The sequence below is a fragment of the Ambystoma mexicanum genome, chromosome 8 (genome assembly GCF_040938575.1).
Source record: "Ambystoma mexicanum isolate Mex_15411 chromosome 8, UKY_AmexF1_1, whole genome shotgun sequence".
In the NCBI taxonomy this organism is placed as follows: Eukaryota; Metazoa; Chordata; class Amphibia; order Caudata; family Ambystomatidae; genus Ambystoma; species Ambystoma mexicanum.
In genome coordinates, this window is record NC_090929.1 from 482,815,392 (window position 1) to 482,835,568 (window position 20,177).

Below are 20,177 nucleotides of genomic sequence, written 5' to 3' on the forward strand. Positions count from 1 at the left end.
GCGCACCCCTGAAATCCACGTACCCAGGCCAATCGCGTGTAGACTTTCTCGCGCACCCCTGGAATACACGTACCCAGCCCAGCCGCGTATGGAAACACCCGCACACCCCTGGAATACACGCTCCCAGCTCTGCGTTTGCTGCTGCCCTTTGCGCTGGGTTGGGGATTTTGATGGCTTTTCCCTGCGCGAGAGGCGTTCTTGGAGGCGTAACTGGCGCTGCTGCAGGGTCGCTGCGCAACTGTGCGCCACGGCTGGTTTTGGTGGCTGGAATCCATGAATACGCTGTGCGCGGAAATGGATTTTAGCGCACGCGGCTGGCGCAGGGATTCGCACGCGCACACTGTGCGCCAGCCGCGTGCGCCACTTGTGCGCTGAATTCTATGAATCGGCCCCTTAAGCTTTTCAGCACCTTGATTTAATGATTATTAGAGCGGGCTTGTAAGTTATTGTTAGTTATTTCGGGTAAAACAGGATTATTGGCACCCTAGCAAGTCAGGGTAAACTTGAGTTTATTAAATTAGGTAGTTACACTTTGGATAGTATCTAATAAGTTAACAAGACTTTACCCAGGAAAAGAAAATACTTTAGACTTGAAGCTGGTGTGGTCGCTTAACCATGTAGGGAGAGCTCAAAACACATCCAGAAGGAATTCAATTTTTCATCCTAAAGAGGCATGGACTCAGAGAATGCTCCTGCAACTCATACAGTACTCTTCAAGACACATCCTTCTGCAAGATATTCATCCCCATGCATCTAAGCGGGGGTATACAGGTACTGGAGTATTTTGGGAGGGGAATGGCCAATTTGGTGGGCTAATAATCAGTGTTTCCCTTCTCATCCTGTCTGTGCTACATATTTTCCAGACAAGAGATAGAGAATCTGGAATGTTATCCCATTTCCCCTTTACACTTCTGGGGTGGGAGAGGTTTAACTGTGTGACAGCCTGCGTGGTGTATGGCCCTTATGGAAATCAGCAAAATGTGACCTTGACACTGATATACCTTTCCTCAAGCATGCAGTGGTAATATTTGAATTCACATCCTAAATTCATAGGGTTAGTTCCCATCTCAATTAGAAACAATATACCCTGCTTTTTTATGACCAATGCCAAGCTCTGCCCCATGTGAAGAGTACTTGCATAATCTACATCTTCCAGTAGTTCTTAGTTTTTAATTAGAGTCTATTCATATAGTCAGATATACAGACCATCTCTTCTTCACTTATAATATATCTTCTCTCAGTAAAACCAAAGTAAGAGTAATCACTGCAGGTAGATTGTTTCTTGTATCTCGCAACTATGCAATACATGGTTTCTCTAAGATTTCATACTCCCACTACAAACTGTACATTAGCATTAAGGGCTTTGTGGAGGTATTTGTGCCATTCTTGGAAATAAAGCGGGCAGCCACATGGTCATACTTTTATAGGTATCTTCCAGAGGAGAGGATTCCTTTGGCCAGGAAGTTGTACACCACATTTCCTGCTTGAGGTCTAGTCAGCATATGCAGTCTCACACTCTATTTGCTTTTTAGCTATGTAGTTTTTTCCCAACCATTTGGGAAGGAGGGTGGGGAGATTGTAGTTGCAAAAAGCTGTCCCTCGGGGTAATTCCAACTCTCTTTTTCATAGTTATTGCTGGTATTAAAATACTGTTTTCAATTAGTGCTTTAACCAGGCTTTAAAAATGTGGTTGGCACGTGGTGGGATCAATTAGTGACATGCGAACAAAGTAGGGACCACGTACATCAAGGGATGTGTGCATGCAGGCGTTTTCTATTATTTTTGAAACTGATAGAACATTTGCAGTTTCCTTCCTGTCCTACCTATTCCATCAAAAGGGTCTCACTGGATTCAAATTAGGTAGAGAACATCTGTCCAATATACATTCTTTTAGCTCTAGCAAAATTCCATTAAAATGTATAGGATGCCAACTCCAAAACCACCTTGATGATGGGGATTTAATAGACCCCAGACATTATGGCCTGAGACCCTATTGTGGCACAGCGACTGCCGATCTTAAGGTATGGGTTGACTCCCCAAGATTTCTTGACCAAGCTGATGCCACTGTACTGCTCTTCGTTAACCTAGCACTAGAGTATGATTGGGTAGATCCCACCACGCTGAACTGAGATTCCTCTGAAGCCTTCATGGACAGCAGACAAAAAAAGATGGAGTTCAGAATATACAGTTCCAAATCTAAAACCTTGCCAATCATAGTACCCTTGGGTTCAACCCTATGCTCCCCCATATAATTTATTATCTACATTTTACCACTTCTAAAATGAATACATGGATGTGGGTTCAATGTCCACTACTAAACCGAAGATCACCAAATACACCATAATCATGTAATGATGAAAGCCCTTTTCTGCTCTACAACAATGCCTCAAATACACCAAATCCTGACAGAAGAAAGACTTTAAAAAATGTAATGACTACAAAACCTAGATCTTGAAGGTTTTTCTTTCCTTACTACTGTACATTCTAAGCTGCACCATCACACTCAGTACAGTAGATAATGAAATTAGGAAATCTTTGATGAACATCTCACACCACTAAACAGACAAAATAATTATGTGGTCAGCCCATGTATAGATGAGCTGGTGGCTCCTACCCCTTTTCTCGATCAAGAACAATAATTCTTTATACAACTTTGATTAGACAGCTGGGATTTGTTACATCTCACACCCCCTCCTGAAAGCTGTAGCTGAGCTGCACGGTCTACAAGCCTCGAGTATATTTTAGCTTTGGTATCTTCCAAGCTGTTCATTCGCTCTAGGTCCACGCCAGTATACTGCTCAAAGACCTCTGCATTGCTTCCAAATGCCTTATTTGAGAGTACCCCATATCTGCTATGTATCCAAACGTATGAACCCTACCTCCTCCTGTATGCTTCCATGAGGCACCAAAATACATATCCTCAGGTAAAAGAGAGTGCGGGGAGCAGATTCTCAGGAGCAGGCCCCTTACCCTGGATTTCCATTCCCTCTCATATAAGTCTGTAATACATTATCAATATATTAATTATTGACATTATGTACAGCACTGTCATCTCGCCTTCTGAGTGCTGGCTTCCATTTATATTCATCTAAAGATTGATATGCGTTATTTGTACAAATGGTTAGAAACATATTATAACTACTAGTCCAATACAATCTAGGGCTGATATTGACTCAGGTTCCAAGAAATCAGTTCAGAGTCTGGAGTGGTGGATACATAGATGACTCAGGTTAGAGGGTTCGGATATGGCTGCCGTCAGAGGACATGCCAGAAACATGCTGCTAACTTTTACTTTCTGTGCCAGCTGATTACACGTTAATCTCCAGGTAGATGTCTCCAGAGGTGATACAGTTCATAGTGCTGCACTTTACAGTGAAGTCAAATCTCCACTGTGGAATAATTCCCTGCATTCATAGAGGGCACACAACAAGCATACAGTCCGTGTATTCTATTGTTAACCTCTGAAGGATAAATGGCGGACTTGACGGACATTTTAACTTGTCATCTGCAGGTTATGTGGAAATATCTTCAGCATTCACATTAACAAATGGAGAAACCTTGTCACGATGACAAATAACCTCTACACGTTTGTGTGCCTTTATCGAGGATCTGCTGTGCTTTTTACACCGCTCTGCAGATACCACCATGTGCACTGCCTTATTATCAATTCTGGGCACCTTTCACCAGGTGTGCAGGCTCGCTGGGAGCCAGTGTAGAGTATTGAAACTGGCTTTGCATTATGGTTGTAGTGACACGTGATCATTCGGGTTCTGGGGAAATTGGAACTTTTCCAGAATCCACCCAGTTTGTGATTTGAAATCCAGTGGCGTAGATTGATCTGTAATCCGGGGTTCTGCTGTTTGCAGAATCCAAACATTTTGGTGTAGAATTCAAGAATCCACTATGCTGTCAGAACCAGTAGATTGCTTTCTTGGTTGGTTTGATAGAGGATGCAGAAGTTCTCTAACTTGCAGGATCCAACCAGCTACGCTTTGTCAGGAATTGAGAGATTCCTAGTGTTTGTGAATGGAATTCGTAGGGCTTTAGTCCCAGAATATACAAGATGACTTCTTTCGCAATTTAATGTCGCTCTCTGTTTTGGCAACCATACATCTTATCTTATCTTAAAATCATTTATAGAGCACAGCGTACGCCCAAGGGCATCTTGGTGCTGCCCTAGGGAGGTCGAGGGTAAATAAAGGAAACCTAGTAATAGCAGAGACCAAAACCTAAATGAGATATGTTTTTAGAGAGCCCCTGAATAGCAAGTATTCATTAACCGCCTGAAAAGGACGAGGGTGGATAGAGTTCCACAAAGAGGCGGCGGCCACTGAGAAGGACCAACCACCCACACAAGTCAGTTTAAACTGTGGGACCTCCAACAGGCAAGCCTCAGCCGATCATAGTGCCGACAAGGGATATGGAACATAAATGTCTCCTGTAAATAGGCAGCTCCTGCGCCGTGCAGGGTCTGATATACCAGGCAAAGTGCCTTCAAAGTGAATACGCTTTACAACTGGAAGCCAGTGCATGCTGCGCAAAATTGGAGAGACATGATTGCAGCGTGGGGCAGAGGTGGCTGCTCGGGCTGCCGCATTCTGCAAAATTTGCAAATGCCGGATTAAGTAAGCTGGTTGTGCAAGAAATAAAGAGTTACAATAGACAAGAGAGGAAAGTACCAGAGAAGAAACCACCAGTGCACAGGTAAGAAAGAAAGAACCTTAGGCAGAATTTTCAGTTACAGATGGTCTGCCTGGCATACCGCACTAACCTGAGCATCCATGGACAAAGAAGATATGATGTTTATCCTGAGCTCTTTAACCACGGGAACCAAGGTAGGGCAGAAGAAGTACCCACCACCAGAACCTCCATCTTCTCGCCATTCAGTGTAAACCAGTTGTTACACATCCATACCCCCATGGCTTCAAGGCAGGCCCTGAGCCCGGTTGCAGTTTCAGGCAGAGACAGACCTGACTGAATCAGAACCTGAGTATCATCTGCATACACATACCACCCGCAGCCGGGGTAGGAGATAAGCTTAGTAAGTGGCTGAACATACACTTTAAATAGAACTGGGGAATTCAAGTGTTCCTAATCCAGCTGACCACCATTATTCTAGAATGAGGTTGGTTGCTCTGTTCAGAAACATAGAGGCCAACTTTGCTCCATAAACCAAAGGTTTAGTCTCTTCCCAAATCTAGAGTCCTGCTTTGTTCCAGTATTCCAGAGGACCACTTTTTCCCAGGTTTAAGAAGTCTAATTTCCACTGGAATCTACAAGCCCGCTTTGTTATGGAATGGCCGTAGTCCCTCTGGGTTGCACAGTCCCACTTCCATCTTCTTTGGGACGAGCCTCTTTCTTCAGCCTTGAGAAAAGTGGAATACTTTCTGATACACGCAGGAAAATGTCTGCCGCTTTGGCCTGAACAAAAGGTGGCAACCTCAGCGCCAGATCTATTCGTCACGCACCAGCCGGGTGTGAAATTGGATGGACGGTGGTGCTGCGTTTTTGTCATCGATTGGAAGAGTGCCGCAGCATCCAATTTATTTTCCTATCTGCTTGGACTTTAACAGTAACGCATTGGCGTTAACTCTTCACTTGTCATTTCTCGGAATTAGTGCGGTCGGGCCGTCATTTCTGCTGTATTAATGGCGTGCTTGACTTTATGCCTGTGCTTTCTTTTTGATGTACCAGCTGCCCTGGTCTGCGCTGTATGCGTGAGCTGAGTGGCAGGCTCTGGAGGTGCACGGATAGATGCAATACCTATGGTGCATGGATGCCAACCTTTCACAGTGGGCTCAAGAGTCGTGTAATGTGTGGCTCACACTCCCATTGCCTGCACTACAAAAATTAGCATAATGTGCATAGCTCTGCCCACCTCCCTAAAAGGACAGCATGCGCTGTGAACCCACCACATTGAGGAACATTCCATTAGAATTAGAAACAAGCAGAGTTCCCTGTTCCATACCTCTTTATAATAGTACTTAATAGCATAGATACGTGAGTGTGTCCCAACAGAGGTGACAGTGAACAGACTGTGATTTGTGATTAGTTTGACAGACAAGCACTTCATCTTATTTGCATCATTCTGCTAAAGTGTGCACTGCATTGTACTTTTGAGTTGCTGTTTAATAGGTATTCATAAGTTATGGGATTGCACCAGCGTGCCTGGTGATCTTGGGCAAAACTGTTCTGACAATGTGTATTCACTAGCAGTGACTTTCTTGACAAATTTAAATATTATTATTATTATTATTAATATTATTATTATTATTAGTGCTTTTGAGCGTGGACTTAGCTTCAGGAAGCAATGGGGCACTTTTAATGATGGGGGAAGAACCTGGTGAGTGAAGGGAATGGGGAACTAACAACAGGGAAGGGCAGGCAATTTGGCAGCAAAGGATCTAAAAGCATCTAGGCGAGGAAACAGTGAGAAGCAGATCACCTAGTCTCAAGTAGGATGGGGGTGGAGGGTATGTGGACCTAGGTGTTAGGGAGGAGCCATTCCTTGAAGAGGAGGGCCCTGAGCTCCTTCCCGAACTGTAGAAGTGATGGGCAAGTCTTATGTTGACTGGGAGGAGGTTCCAGAGACTTAGGGCATAGACAGAGGTGGCCTGCCTTCTTGTTCTTTCCTTCCTGCACTGGTGGAGTTCAAGTCTGCACATGTCCTTACATCTGGCAGATTGTTTGCCTCCCGCGATGCTGAGCATCTCAGTGAGGTAGCTTGGGGACTTGAGGGCGACAGCCTTCTAGATGATGCAGCAGGATTTGAAGATGAGACGGGCTTGCAGAGGAAGCCAGTCCAGTTCAATGAGGGTTAGGGGGATGTGGTTGAATGTGTGGAGGCCTTTGATGAGTCATGCTGCAGCATGCAGGACACATCTCAGGGATGCCAGGGTAGGTGCCGTAAGGCCTTACAAAGGCTATTGTCACCATCCAGATGGGAGAATACCAAGGCTTAGACAGTAGATCTGAAGTTGTTTTCTGGGATGAAGTGCTTGGTTTTCTGCAGGAGAGAAGGTTCCTTCTAAGCTGATTGTGTCTTCCTTCCTATGTGCAGTTTGGAGGAGAGGTGTCGATTTTGAACCCAAGGGACTTGGCACGGATGGTCAGCTGGGGTGTGAAGCCCTCAAGGCTTATAGCCGAGACCCAGGTCTGGATGTTAGGGTTCGTGGTGTTGATGGTCAGCAGTAGTAATTCTGTCTTGGGGGTGTTGAGCTTCAGGTAAGCACTGGACATTCACGACTGGATAATTGTGATGCAGGCCTTGAGTCTGTGTATGTCTTCAATGGAGAATATCTTGAGGTAGAGCTGCGTGTCATCTGCATATTGGTGGATGTGGATGTTATTGGAGAAAGGAGCATTCCAAGCAGTTGCATGCATAGGTTGAAGATCACAGGCGACAGGATGGATCCTTGCAGGACTCCAGAGGTAATGGGTTGAGTTGGTGACAAGGAGGAATGCATTTTCACAAACGGGTGGCGATTAGAAAGATAGGATTTAAACCACCGATGCCCATCTTGCTGTTCCCCATGCAACAAAGTAGATTGTCAGTGAGCGTCTGGTGGTCTACTCTGTAGAATGCTGCTGAGATATGAAGGAGAACCAGGAGGCAAAGATGGCCATATTGCCTCCTGGTTCTCCTTCATATCTCAGCTCCTCTCCACTCTCTGCATTCGAGAATTTGAAGGGCATCGTTGATCACCTTGATGATAGCCGTTTCTGTGCTACATCTGAATCTGAAACCAAATTGGTAGGACTGAAGGAAGTTGTTGGCTTCAATGTGTTGGAGTGGCTACTGCTTTTTCAAGGATCTTACCTAAGAATGGAAGTTGGGAGATGGGGTGGTAGTTGCTGATGTTGTCAGGGTCCAGTGTAGGTTTCTTGAGAAGCATGAGGATTTGACTAGTCTTGAGGGTCAAGGTGAAGGTGTCTTGAGTTAGGGAATTCATGATGATTGTCAGGTGCGAGAGGAGTACTTCGGTCAGACGAATCTTGAGTATGGATGCAGAGAATGTCATCTGTGTATGATTTGGCCTTGAGGGATGCTAGGGTGGCAAGGAGGTCTTCCATAGTGCGTGTCTTGAAAGTTATCCAGGTAGTTGTGGTTTTGTGAGATGGGATGTGTAGTGTGCTGTTGGTTGTGGGGTTGGTGTCTGTGTTTCCCAGATCAGGCTGATACTGTTGAAGAATAAATGGTTGATGGCAGTGGATTTTTGAATGAGTGTGGTACGGGTGGATTGGGCATAGGGTTGGTTGACTGCTTGATGGATTTCAAGAGGGCTTTTCTTTAAATGTTGGCCTTGGCTCTGGTGTTTTGGTAGAAGATTGCCTTGGTAATGGTGATCAGTTATCTGCGTGTAACGCGGAGATCCTTGAGAAGGGCAAGGTTTTTCGCCAAGTCTTTTCTTTGTTATCTGATGGTTAGTTTGTTTAAGTTGAGCTCTTGAGTGTACCAGGGTGTGGAGGATTTAGGCTTGAGGGTCCATTATTTCACTGGGACATGCTGGTTGATGCTTCATGTGAGGGTGCTGTTCAGTTCTTGGGGAAGTCAGTCGCAGTCCTGCTTCATCAGAGGCATATCAGCCCATGTCATGTGGAGGTTGGCGAGATACTCCTTGAGAGCCTCCACTGGAAAGTTCTTGAACTATCCAAAAGCGTGTTTCCTGGGTTTGCTTGACTCATTTGGTGTGACAAATGTCAAAGGGGATTGCCAGATGGAGGAGGATTGTCTGACCAGTGGCGCAGGATTGGAGAGCTGTGATGTAGGGGTGACAGGGCAGTGATGATAAGGTCAAAGATATTACCTTTCTTGTGAATTGAATTTTTTGGGTGTTGTGTGAGGTTCAGAGTGCCAGGTAGGCAGTGGAGATCTTCCTTCATTGACTTGGTTTGGTGTGCCAGGAATATTGAAGTCTCAGAGGAAGATGTTGTTGGCTTGCTTGAGAGACATGATGGTGATGAAGTTCCTAAACTCTTCAATGAAGGAGGTGTTGGGCTTGGATAACCTGTACATGAGATAAAAAGGGACTGCGTCCATTGAGGAGAGTGGGAAGTGGCAGGAAAGGTTTTCAAAGGAGCCAATGGTGGAGACATCCAGCTGGGTGCATGGCCATGATGCCTTGTGAATGATAGCGAGGCCTCTGCTGATCTTGTTTGGACAATCTTTTTGTAGAATTCTGTAGCTTTTGGGAATAAGGACATCCCGGTTGTGGGGGTTGTGGTGGATGGCATCTAGGTCTCAGTAATGAAGATGGCTTCCAAGTCATGTGTGATGATGAGCACAGCGATGTTTGCTGCATTGTTGATTGCTGAGCGGACATTGGCGCGTGATCAGTTTTCATGTAGTGGTGGGTGGTAGAGTGCTGATGGGGTCTATGTTGATGCAGGTGAGGTTGCTGCAATGCTGTGTGAATGATGTTGCTGTTGACGGGAGTGGTTGGTAATGAGTGGTGATGGTAGGAATGGGCTTTTGGGAGAGACGGATAAAACACATATTTGTGGGAGCTTTCCTGGTGTTAGCGGAGCCGTGGTTCTAGACGGGGTTCTCCTGATCCAAACAGGAATAGCCCTTTTCTTCACTGCGGATGCCCAGGCGAGAGAAACCCTTGATCAAAGAGTTACGAAAGGAAGGTGCAGGGCTAAGCAGGTAGGTGGAGCTTAGGTCACATGACCATCATCCACTTGCACCTACGCACCAAATGCAAAGGAAAAGAGTTTAGAATGCTGCTTAAGTAGGGAAAAGGGCAGAATCAATCATTCATATATCTAGTGATGGGACCAACACAATTATCTGAGCTTACAATTAACCCAATCCTAAATAATTGTATACCAATGCATCATATACTTTTAGAAAAGAGAAACACACATTTTTTTAAACCAGCTCCTCCAATAGCTTTTGTGCCTGTGTGCCAATAACTTGTGCGCCAATGAACTTAAATTGTTATTTTTTATGGGGAAGTGCCAGCCAGGCTAAACATGCCCGAGCTCTCGTTCCCCCGCCATCAGTGTTAGTGGTAGCATGCCCAAGTCTCTTCCTCTGCCAGTTCTAACGGCTGTTGTTTCGCCAATCAATCTTCCTGTTCTCTTGTACTTCCCCCCTTTAATTGTTTATCGTTAGGGTCAAGTTCATCATTAGTTGTGAATTTATTTGCTCTCCCCTAACGCTGATCCACCTAATGTTTCTGGATTCTGTGTTTTTACCATCTTCTCCTGTCCCTGATTTTCTTGAAACCTTCAGGCATGTTGAATCCTCTGGATCTTTGTCTACTCTTTGCCCTTGTTTTCTCTGATTGTTTCTGAGAAGGGGAGTTGTCTGTTGCTGTGGCACAACGTCCTGTTAGATCAAATCCCAAGATTTTGAGCCACCTAGCTGAATCAAGTATTAGTGGTTTTAATATTATTGACCATAAATGGATGTATAGTAGAACTGTATGGTCCTCTCGGATGAATTCTATAATTGAGATATCTTCATTGCCAATTTGCCTGAGGTTTGGAACACAGTGAAGGAGTCCTCTGCTCTGTCCACTAGCCTTTCCAATCTAAGGCAGCGCCTGTTGTCTCCTATGTTCAAGGGAATTTGAGGTGGAATCTACCCCTCTTGATTAGATTTCCCTGATCGATTTGGAGAGCGATTCTCATAACCTTTTCCCAATAGAGGTGCGTGAAGTTTCTTCCCTTAGAGCTTGTTTCTCCATACGCCTGGGCAGTTCTTCATCATGGATTACTCCAATTACTGAGCTTGGGTGGCCTACAAACTTCCATGACATATCCTCTTTTCGTTTATCGCGTTCTCTTAATCCCTGCTTTTTGCTTTTGCTATTGCTAACTCCCTTTTTTCTGATAGTGTCAAAAAATGTTTTATGCAGTCCCGTCTACTTGTAGATGACCTTACCGGCTCCAAATGTGATAGTACTCGTACCTCAAGGGCATCTGCTAGATCTTATTCAGGACCGTTCTCCCCCTCTTGTGATGTGTAAATTGAGAAGGTTAGCAAGAGATTTTCCTCATCTGACTCCCCGAAATTATTCTCTCGATTTTCACTATTCACATTTGAGGGCTTCTCATAGGGTGATTTGCCATTCCCCTTTCTTTTAATGCAGTTAATGGAGGTCTCTCTTTGTTTTTTTCTCCAGTGGGGCAATATCAGTTTCCGTATGAAACTCCTTGAAGTGTTTCATTTGCCTGTTGTTTTTTCCCTCTGCTGCCTCTGTGCGCCATTCAGCATTGCTTTCTTCTTTATTTCCCCCCAAACAAGGGGTACGTTTTTTGTTTCAAGCCCTTCCTGGCTTTGTTGCCATCCTGTGAGATGGTGTGCGCATTGATGGAATCACTCCTATAATGGCTAATAACTTCCTGATCACTTTTCACCACTGGAGTCTCCAGTTGTTCTGCCACAATAGAGGTCGGGTCTAACTCTCCCAGGTTCTCCCGAGGACTTAAAGTTGGCATCCTGTCCTGCTTCGCGGTATCTGGCTGAAGAGTAGGATCATGTGTACTTTTGTCATAATCTCGTTTGTCCTGCTGCTTCTTACTACCCTCCCCATCATGTCTATCAACAGAATAGTGTCTCTCTTCTGCTGAGGACCTGACAGTGATATACCCTTCAATAAAGCTGATTTTCAAATGGAGCATTGCCATTAAGGTTGTTTGATCTTTCAGTGTGTCCTTATTCCAGGATTTGTATAGTTTGGTGAAAGGCGCCATGGCGATGGTCACTTCTGACATCTGGCTTAGTGGGTCATGGTAGATCCTTTCTTTTGTGCAATGATTTTCCTTCTTTTGATTTTTGGGTTTTGGTTGGTCCATTCTGCGATCGCTTATGGTTTGAAGTTTTATCAGGGAGTTAAAAGTCACTTCTTGAGAGGTTGTATCTATCATCCCATCTTCTTTATTAACGTACCTATTTCTGGACTGAAAGTTCAAGTTATTACTGCCTAATCCTGGTGGAGGAGATGGCTCACTTGAGTCCACTCGGGCGATCATGGCTCTACGTTTTACAATCTCTCGTTGTAGGGTTCTCACTGTTTTACTTCTACTTACAGGGGATCCCATTTTATGTCTATGTTCATCAAGTGTCCATGACTTTTCCCTCGAGGCTGTCTCTTTTTGATCTGGCACAGCGTCAGGTATTTCCTTGATAGGGGACAGACCTGTTGGGGAAGAGTTCACAGAGGAGGTTATTGCTCTTTTGTGCGCCGGTAGGTGGCCATTAGGGGTGCTGCTTGATGTATGATGCTGCAATGCGGACCCACGAGGATGGTCCTGTGCTTCTAAGCCCAATGCTCCTCCCAGCAGCTTTCTGTCACCCTTCAGCTGTTCCTTATTTGATTTGTGAACTGCAAACTGTTTATGTTCCCTACCGAGTTGATCTGTGTGATCTGTGTAGATGTGGTTGACTTAAAGGGGCAAGCTGGGCCCTTTCATGTCCATTTCAAAGTTGCTGGGTACGTTGCAGGATTTATGGTAGTTTTGGTCATGTGCAGACTAGGCTGAGGACTGGGTTTGAGGCTTGCTTTTGGCCCTTGGTGTTTGCGCTCATTGAAGGAGGCGACCTCAACCAGTCTGCAGTGTATCGACATTTTATTTCCTGGAAAAACTGTACTGGGGCAGTAGGTCTGTATCCTTCACTTAGATTTACTCTCTTATGAATTATGTAAAGAGGACATTAGTGCTTTTAACCACCATAGCTACAAAAGATCATAAAGCCTCCAAACTGAAGCTACAATTATGTCAGGTAAGGTTACACTATCTGGGTCAACATATTTCCACTGAAATCCACCATCCGACAGACCCTCAGTTTGCTGTGACTGTAAAAATCCTACACCTTCCACTAGTACTCAGATTTGATCATTCCAGGGTAAGGCTGGGAATTGCTAAAAGTAGTTAGGGGTTATGCTACTTTTGTCAAACCACAACAGAATATTACATGACTAGATTCTACTGAACCCTTACTATTGTCTCTCAAAGCAGAAAATGCATTCGCAGCCATTAAACACACTCTCTCTAATGCAGCTGCTTCAGGAATGCTCAATTCCAAGAAACCCTTTGTGCTCCTCTGTTACAAATAGGATGTATTAAAAGAAAAAAAACAGGAATAAACAGTAAGTGTTAGCGTTCTGAGCTAGATCATGTTGCCAATGTATTTTCTTCCTGTCTCTGGTTTGTAGCAGCCCCTGCCATAGTGGTAGAATGATTATAATGTTTAGTTTTCGCTTCCCCCTTAACTCTTGCAGTAGCTCATGCTGTCATACTATTGCTGATTTAAATGAAAACACAGCTCCTCTCCACTCTCTGCATTCCAAAGAATGAACTGATTCTGTTACATTCTTCTCACATCTCTCCAGTTTACTGCCATATTACCAACACTTTATTGCCTAGCCCCACAGAATGGTAACCTCATTATGATATTTCTGGCACATTGCCCTTGCTCATCCCAGGGAAGACTGTCTCAATATACTTTTACAAAATCCTATTCTTGTTTACCTTGAAGATGGCTGTTTATTTTGTAACACTAAAGGCAAGCTGATCACTGGTTATACTGTGTGCTCTCCCCAAGCTGTAATAGAAAGTGCCTGACTTCCTAAGGTGTTATCTGCTCAGGTAACTGAACTCGTATCTTTTACAAGAGTAGGCACATTAGTGGGACAACCAAACTGTCACTATATACTGATACTATGTATGCTTTTGAAGATGTACATCATTATGAACAAGAATGGTACTAGCATGGTTCCTGACTTCAGCAGGATAACCCAGAAAATGCTCTTTATGTCTCTCCACTTCTTGATGTTGGAATGTGCCAAAGTAATTCCTACTATTGAGTGTGCTGCTCATTAACCCTGTTGTCATGAGGTTATGAAAGGAAATGCCTTGGATGATACAGCAGCTACGAAAGTGACTGCTTTCATGCTTTACATATGGTTCTCCAAATCTACCTAATACATCTGCCTCTCTTGACTTCCCTGCAGGACCTTGCCAAAATACAAGACACTCCCCCAGTAATTGAAAAGTGTTTGTGGAATGTTGTAGGATTCCTTTTACATCCTAATCACCTCTGGTTCTCACCAGATGGCGGCATGGTTGCACCAAACATATTATTGACGTATTTTGCCGACATTTAGCATTGGGTGGCAACGTGGTTGCTGATGTTAACTAAAGTTGATATGCACTAAGCTTTTCTTCTGTAGTGCAACAGTATTTTGCATTAATTTTCAGAAACAGTATGTCAGAAAAGCAGTACAAATGGAGAACATCACCCTCCATGAGGACCTTTTGTAAATATTGAGATTGATTTCAAACAAATGTCATGAGTTTCGGCATTCATTACTTCTTTTGGACATTATTTCTGGATTGGGAGAAGCTTACCCCTGTAGGAAGGCAGATAGGCAGATACAACAACTGTGGTAACGCTTATCAAAGTTTTTGTTTCAAAGTGTGGAGTGCCTGTGAGCATAAACATCAAAAGGGGTACCCAATTTACAGGAACACTTATTTGGAAGCTTCTTACAGCTTTACATATTCTGATAAATCTCCACTGCCCACGTCATGCACAATCAGCAGGGGCAGTGGAATGACACAATTGCTTCCTTAGAAATAACCTGTCTGAATATGTACTGAGACAAAAGTAAAATGTCCAGATGCAGTCCCATTAGTTCTTATGAGCAAACATAACATGTGTCACTGAAAAACAGATCTTATCCCACATGAAATACTCATGGGTCATCACATTCACCTTCCTACATCATCACTGCCAGCTTTGATACAGATGAACATTCACCTAACTGATGATATAATGATGATCTATTTCTGGGCAATAAGGAAATGTGTCAGATCTATCCATTAACAGATCATGTAAGCCCTACCCAAGAATCCAGAACAAGTGTGTCACTCACTGAGGACAGGATATTGGGTTTGTGTAAACATACATCTTCAAAACACTGCTCAAGGATTGACCACCCGGATACATCCATCACACTGTACTGAGACAGGGGCCCCTAAGGTTGTTCCACCTTCTACTGAACTCTAGTGCTATGTTTTAGTTATGATTGAACTATTACTATTGCCAGTGCTGTCACATGGTGAGGTGAGGCCCCTTCGTTTTTTGCACTTGGCTAGTGGCACAATAAACTAGTGAAGTGAGAAACCTCTATTTGAGTTTATTTATGGAAGAACTCAAATATGGTTTATTTTTATGACTACAAATCAACTAAAGCAAAGCCATGTTTATAAGCTGAAGAAAGGTTTATTCCAGACTTGGTTTTGTATCATATGCATCAAATATAGATTTGCATGCATTTTATTTTTAAAAGGGACTTTCTCAAGTAACATGAATTACAACACTATATATCTGTCAAAAATTGAATGTATGAACACATGCCTCCCAGCTTTCACCCAAACTGTCACTTTCAAACTTTCTTCTCTGCAAATGAAGAAATAATTCTTTAGTAGTCAATTTTGGAAGCCAGTGCATTTTCAATTGACAAACTAAATAGGCTATTTAATCTCTCTTGGCCCATTGTTGACCGTAGGTAGTTCTTGATTAATGACAGTTTGCTAAAGGAACGTTACCCTCTAGCAACACTAACTGGGATTGTTAGAAAAATCTGAAGTCCTAAACACACCTGGGGAAATACATTCTGCAGATGCTGCTTGTATATTGTGTTCAATAAATGTAGAGGATCAGGTTCTGTACAGTTTTTGAGGTTGAGAAGTGTTTTCCCCACACTGCACAGATGGTTAAGTTCATCTATGAGTTTTTCAGAAAAGTCCTCCTTATAAAATTCTAGCAAATTGGTGGCCTTGATTTGAATAGATTCTGGATCTATTTGGTCAAAGTTCCACAATACACAAAATGTGTTAGAAATCTGATGATTTTGAGCGCTTGCTCATCTCTTCAACCAAATTATGAACCACTCTGTAGAACACATTTCTGCCTAAAGTGGCTTCTTCGAGTGTTTCAAGTCTGTCTCCAGGCGGTAATGGCTCTTCAGGTGTTTCATCAAACATTGTTTTCCATTTCTTTATCCGTCAAGCTTCAAATTCAGGTGGGATGGTTAAATTTGTTGAAGTTAATGTGGCTTCATGCAGTATTTTCGGCCATGAATCACAAAGATGTCTAAGATCAGGCACAAGTTGCTTATCTAGCTGCACTTACTTGGAAAGGGAGAACTGCTTTTGCTGTAACACTCTGTTCACCTTAAACCCGAAGGCCCTTTAAGACGAGGTAACAGTATCTGAGATGGATGGGGATGCATATCTTACCCTAAAATCAATAATCAGACTGACTCATCACTGACATCATACTACTTGGCAAAATTAGAAAACCTACCAGGAGATGTGATAGGTTTAAGGGGAACATCTATGTATACTTCTCTATGGGGGACTGGACTGTGATTGGCTCTCTAAGGGCAGGTGGACAGCTATGCCCAACCCTAGTGCAAGCCATATTCTCTGTCATACTAATACACAATGTTTCATTGGCTTTCAAACCATAGGGCTCTTTTCTACATGGTCCTCTACAATTGGTTGGCAAGCTTGTACCCTTCTGGAATATTCCACTCGCCAGCAGCACGCAAGCTGGCCCCAGGAGCTGTAGGGTCAGCTTGGTCATGCCTCCCGACCCAATTAGCCCAACATCCATCATCACTCCTACTGTCTGCCATTCAATTAGTCCTTTGAACTCAGCCTTGCAAAGGCCCACTGTGCCTGAGAATAAAAGGGAGTGTGAGCATGGCCTTACCTTCTGGTCTTGGTTTAACTCACGCCAGGTCTATTTTCATCTGACCACATGACAGGAGACAGAGACATCTCAACAGGAGCTCGTCTCACTTCTCACGCTCATTGTATCGCCTTGAATAGATAACCAAGTTCTTGGCGGCCCCAACTCTTGACACTGGGCCAGACAAGTCTTCTGAAGTCTTCCTTCGCCGTCAGCTGTATTATTCAACTGCGCCACACTTTCAGCATTTCTATTCATGGGGTTCAAGTTTGCTAAAATGTGTTGTGGCACATCCAGATTCTATACACAATTATATTTATATTGGTGGCACCGCCTGCAGTCTATTCACTACATATAGCCAGCCTTATGATTACTTCCGTTACTGCATCTGTACAATTATAAAACGGCTTTGCATTTTTTTCAATGCTTCTCCACACGTGCAATCTTCATGTGTGCTCATGAAATGTGGCTCAATTCTTTACTTCGCCATCAGATTTTATACGGTCTATGCACTCTCTTCATTGGCATCTCTTCTGGATGTGTCATTTCCTCTTCATGTGATGTCACCGGTCTTCTCTTTCATTCATCTTCACACTTCTTCAAGAACTTCCTTCAGAACACTGTAATTTCTTCTCAGATACATCATATAGGGTTTTCTCAATGGATACCTTGTTTCAAGTACTTTTCGCGGCAAAGGTACCATTACTGTCGTTGCGCATGTCACAATTTCCAGTTTCCAACATAACGGCAAAATGGCGGCAGGACTTTCTTTAGAGGCACATGGTTCCTCCTCTACAACATGAATTATTTTAAACCATATGCAGGGCATCAATATTGAAGGTAATGAAGAAAAGTAAATCTGCAGTGATATTGCTTCAGCCTTTGCATCTTGCGTTAAATTGATTTCTGCCTGAACTCTCTCTAGTGCTTTAATGACAGATGGCAAGTGTTTGGTGACTGGTTTTAGAGCATCAAGTCTTTCACTCCACCTAGTTTGAGACTGTTACTTGAAGGTAATGTTCATTTCTTCATTAACAATTTTCCATCTTGCTATCTTTCTGGACTACAGCTGAAAAGTGTTTATAACTTTTGGATGCTTCCAAAATATGTCACACATTCAAAACATATTTCGGCAACATGGACTCCACAGCGGTTCAGACAATGCGCTGCACAAGGAGAGAAAAGTGCAAATTTGTTTTTACGAAGAATTTCAGCCTGAACACCTTTGTAAATTACAGCCATGTTTGGCTCATTGTTAAACCCCTGTGCTCTACAATCTTCAAGACTAACTTTGTGTTTCTCTAAAATAGAGCACTAGAATGAGGCAATCTCAACAATGGTCTTCTTTTCATTCTCCAGAAACTCAATTAATCTTTTCTTCAATTGTCCAACTTTTTGAGGGCATGTCAAATTCTGTGTATCTCAAAATTATGGTTGTTTGCTCCATATGGGTTATGTCTCGAGTAGCATCACAGATGAATGCATAATACTTTGCTACTCTTTTCATGATTTCTCTGCTTACTTGTTCACTGCAGAGCGATACAAATTCATTTTGAGAAGTGCCTGAAAAATAATGTACTGTCGTTTCTCAAGCTGCCTGAGACAGCTGAATTGTTTTAAATGGTCTCCTGATAAATTGTCATACTTGCCTAAAAGTTCCAGAAGACCAAGAAACTTTCAGTTTCCCGGTCTACCAATTAAAGAACTACTGCCTCTAAATGACAGGTTCTTGCGCACTAAAAAGAGAGTCACATCAAGGTAACGTTCCAGCAATCCTTTCATTTCCAGAACCTCAGCAACCATTGCAGTTTGCATAGCAGCGTCAATGCCTTTTCCCTTTAAACTGCTCTATCTATTTTGCCACTGTAGAAATGAAAACAAATGAGGTTTGCTTTGCTGATGTATTTCTATTTTTTATGTCATTTTTATAAACATTAAATCTGCAAACCATTTTTCCGTTCAGAAGACACAAGCTTCTTCTTTGTGCAGGATGTTCATTAGAAAACAAGCAACATGGAAAACAAAATAAAGCTTGTTTCTCCTCACTCCAGCATAGATAGTTTTGAATACATTGTTCACCTTTGGGGAGAACACTGAAGAGTACAGTTTTAGGAAACTTTCTACTATTAACATCTCTTGGGAGACCAGTAGCCTTAATCACTGGTGGTCCTTCTTTAATGAGAAAGTCAATTTCACCTTGTGTAAGAATATCTCTCCATGTTCCTGGATCAGAAGAAATGTTTGTGGCTGTTTTGTCTTAATTGTACAGCAGCAACCGCTATGTTAAGACATTCTTCTGTACCACTGTCAAGTTGTAATTGAGGATGAGGTTGAAACTCTTATGACTGGGCCAATGGAAGGCGATTAGTTGAACATGTAGGTTCCTGATCTTCAACTGCATGTTCTTTTACGCTATCCTGGTGGATACTCTCTTCCTCGTGTGAGTGAACAGCTTCTGGTATCTGCTCCTCTGCTTGGGAGATAGGTGCCTTCTTTGCAGTCTTTGCGATACCAAATTCAAGTAGAGTCCTTCTTCTTCTGTTGGGCCTTTTCATGTTGGAATTTCCTTTGTCTTTTCACAGACCCACTTTCATGCTTTCTTCCGATATGAAGCATACGACCCATGTCCTCCCTGGCAAATAATTCTCCATAAAAGGCAAATGGAAATAGATCTTTAAAAGTAAAATATTCATCCATCCTTGGAGAACATACATATTTTGTCATAGGGACGTTGCAGTATTGGGTATTGGCTAAGCAACATTATTTCTGACACAATTTCTAAGCACTGAAAAAGTAAAAGTAGGTATTATTGAATGGTACTTCATTTATCAACCTCAGAAAGATGAAAGGCTGATTAGCCGAGCCGACATATGAAATTGGAAAGTACAGGTATGCCGACAAATGAGCAATACTTTTAGTTATTGAGTAGTAATAAAAACTCATTGCGAAGAGAGAGCACTGCACTGCGCCTCTCTGGGCTGGGCCACTTTGATGAGTTACTTTACAATGCGGCTAGACGTTTTGACTATTGTGGCTGGATAAATATTGTTTAAATTGCACAATTTGCATCATAAAACTCCACCTTGGGTACTATTCAGTCCCTCACAAAATGAATGAACTGCCATTTGCGACTATGGCTACTTTTTCATTGGTGCCCAAGACAATTATTTGCCCCAGTCCTACCCAGTCCTGCCCTTGTGGCGCCTCTGCCTGGGAGACAGGTGTACTGTGTTCTCCTCCTTCGTTGTTCCTCCTCTAATCATGGAATGTTGCATAATGCTTTTTAAAATCCTACATAGGCAGCCACTGCACAGTCTCCATATTTTCTATAGCGATGTGTATGGCAGGTCAACCAATCCCTGTGCTTTCCTCCAGGGCCTCCATTACAAACATTGATCCAAAACACAGAGAAAACCTCTTCAAGCCAATGTAATTTAGTATGAATCGGGTTAATGCAGCC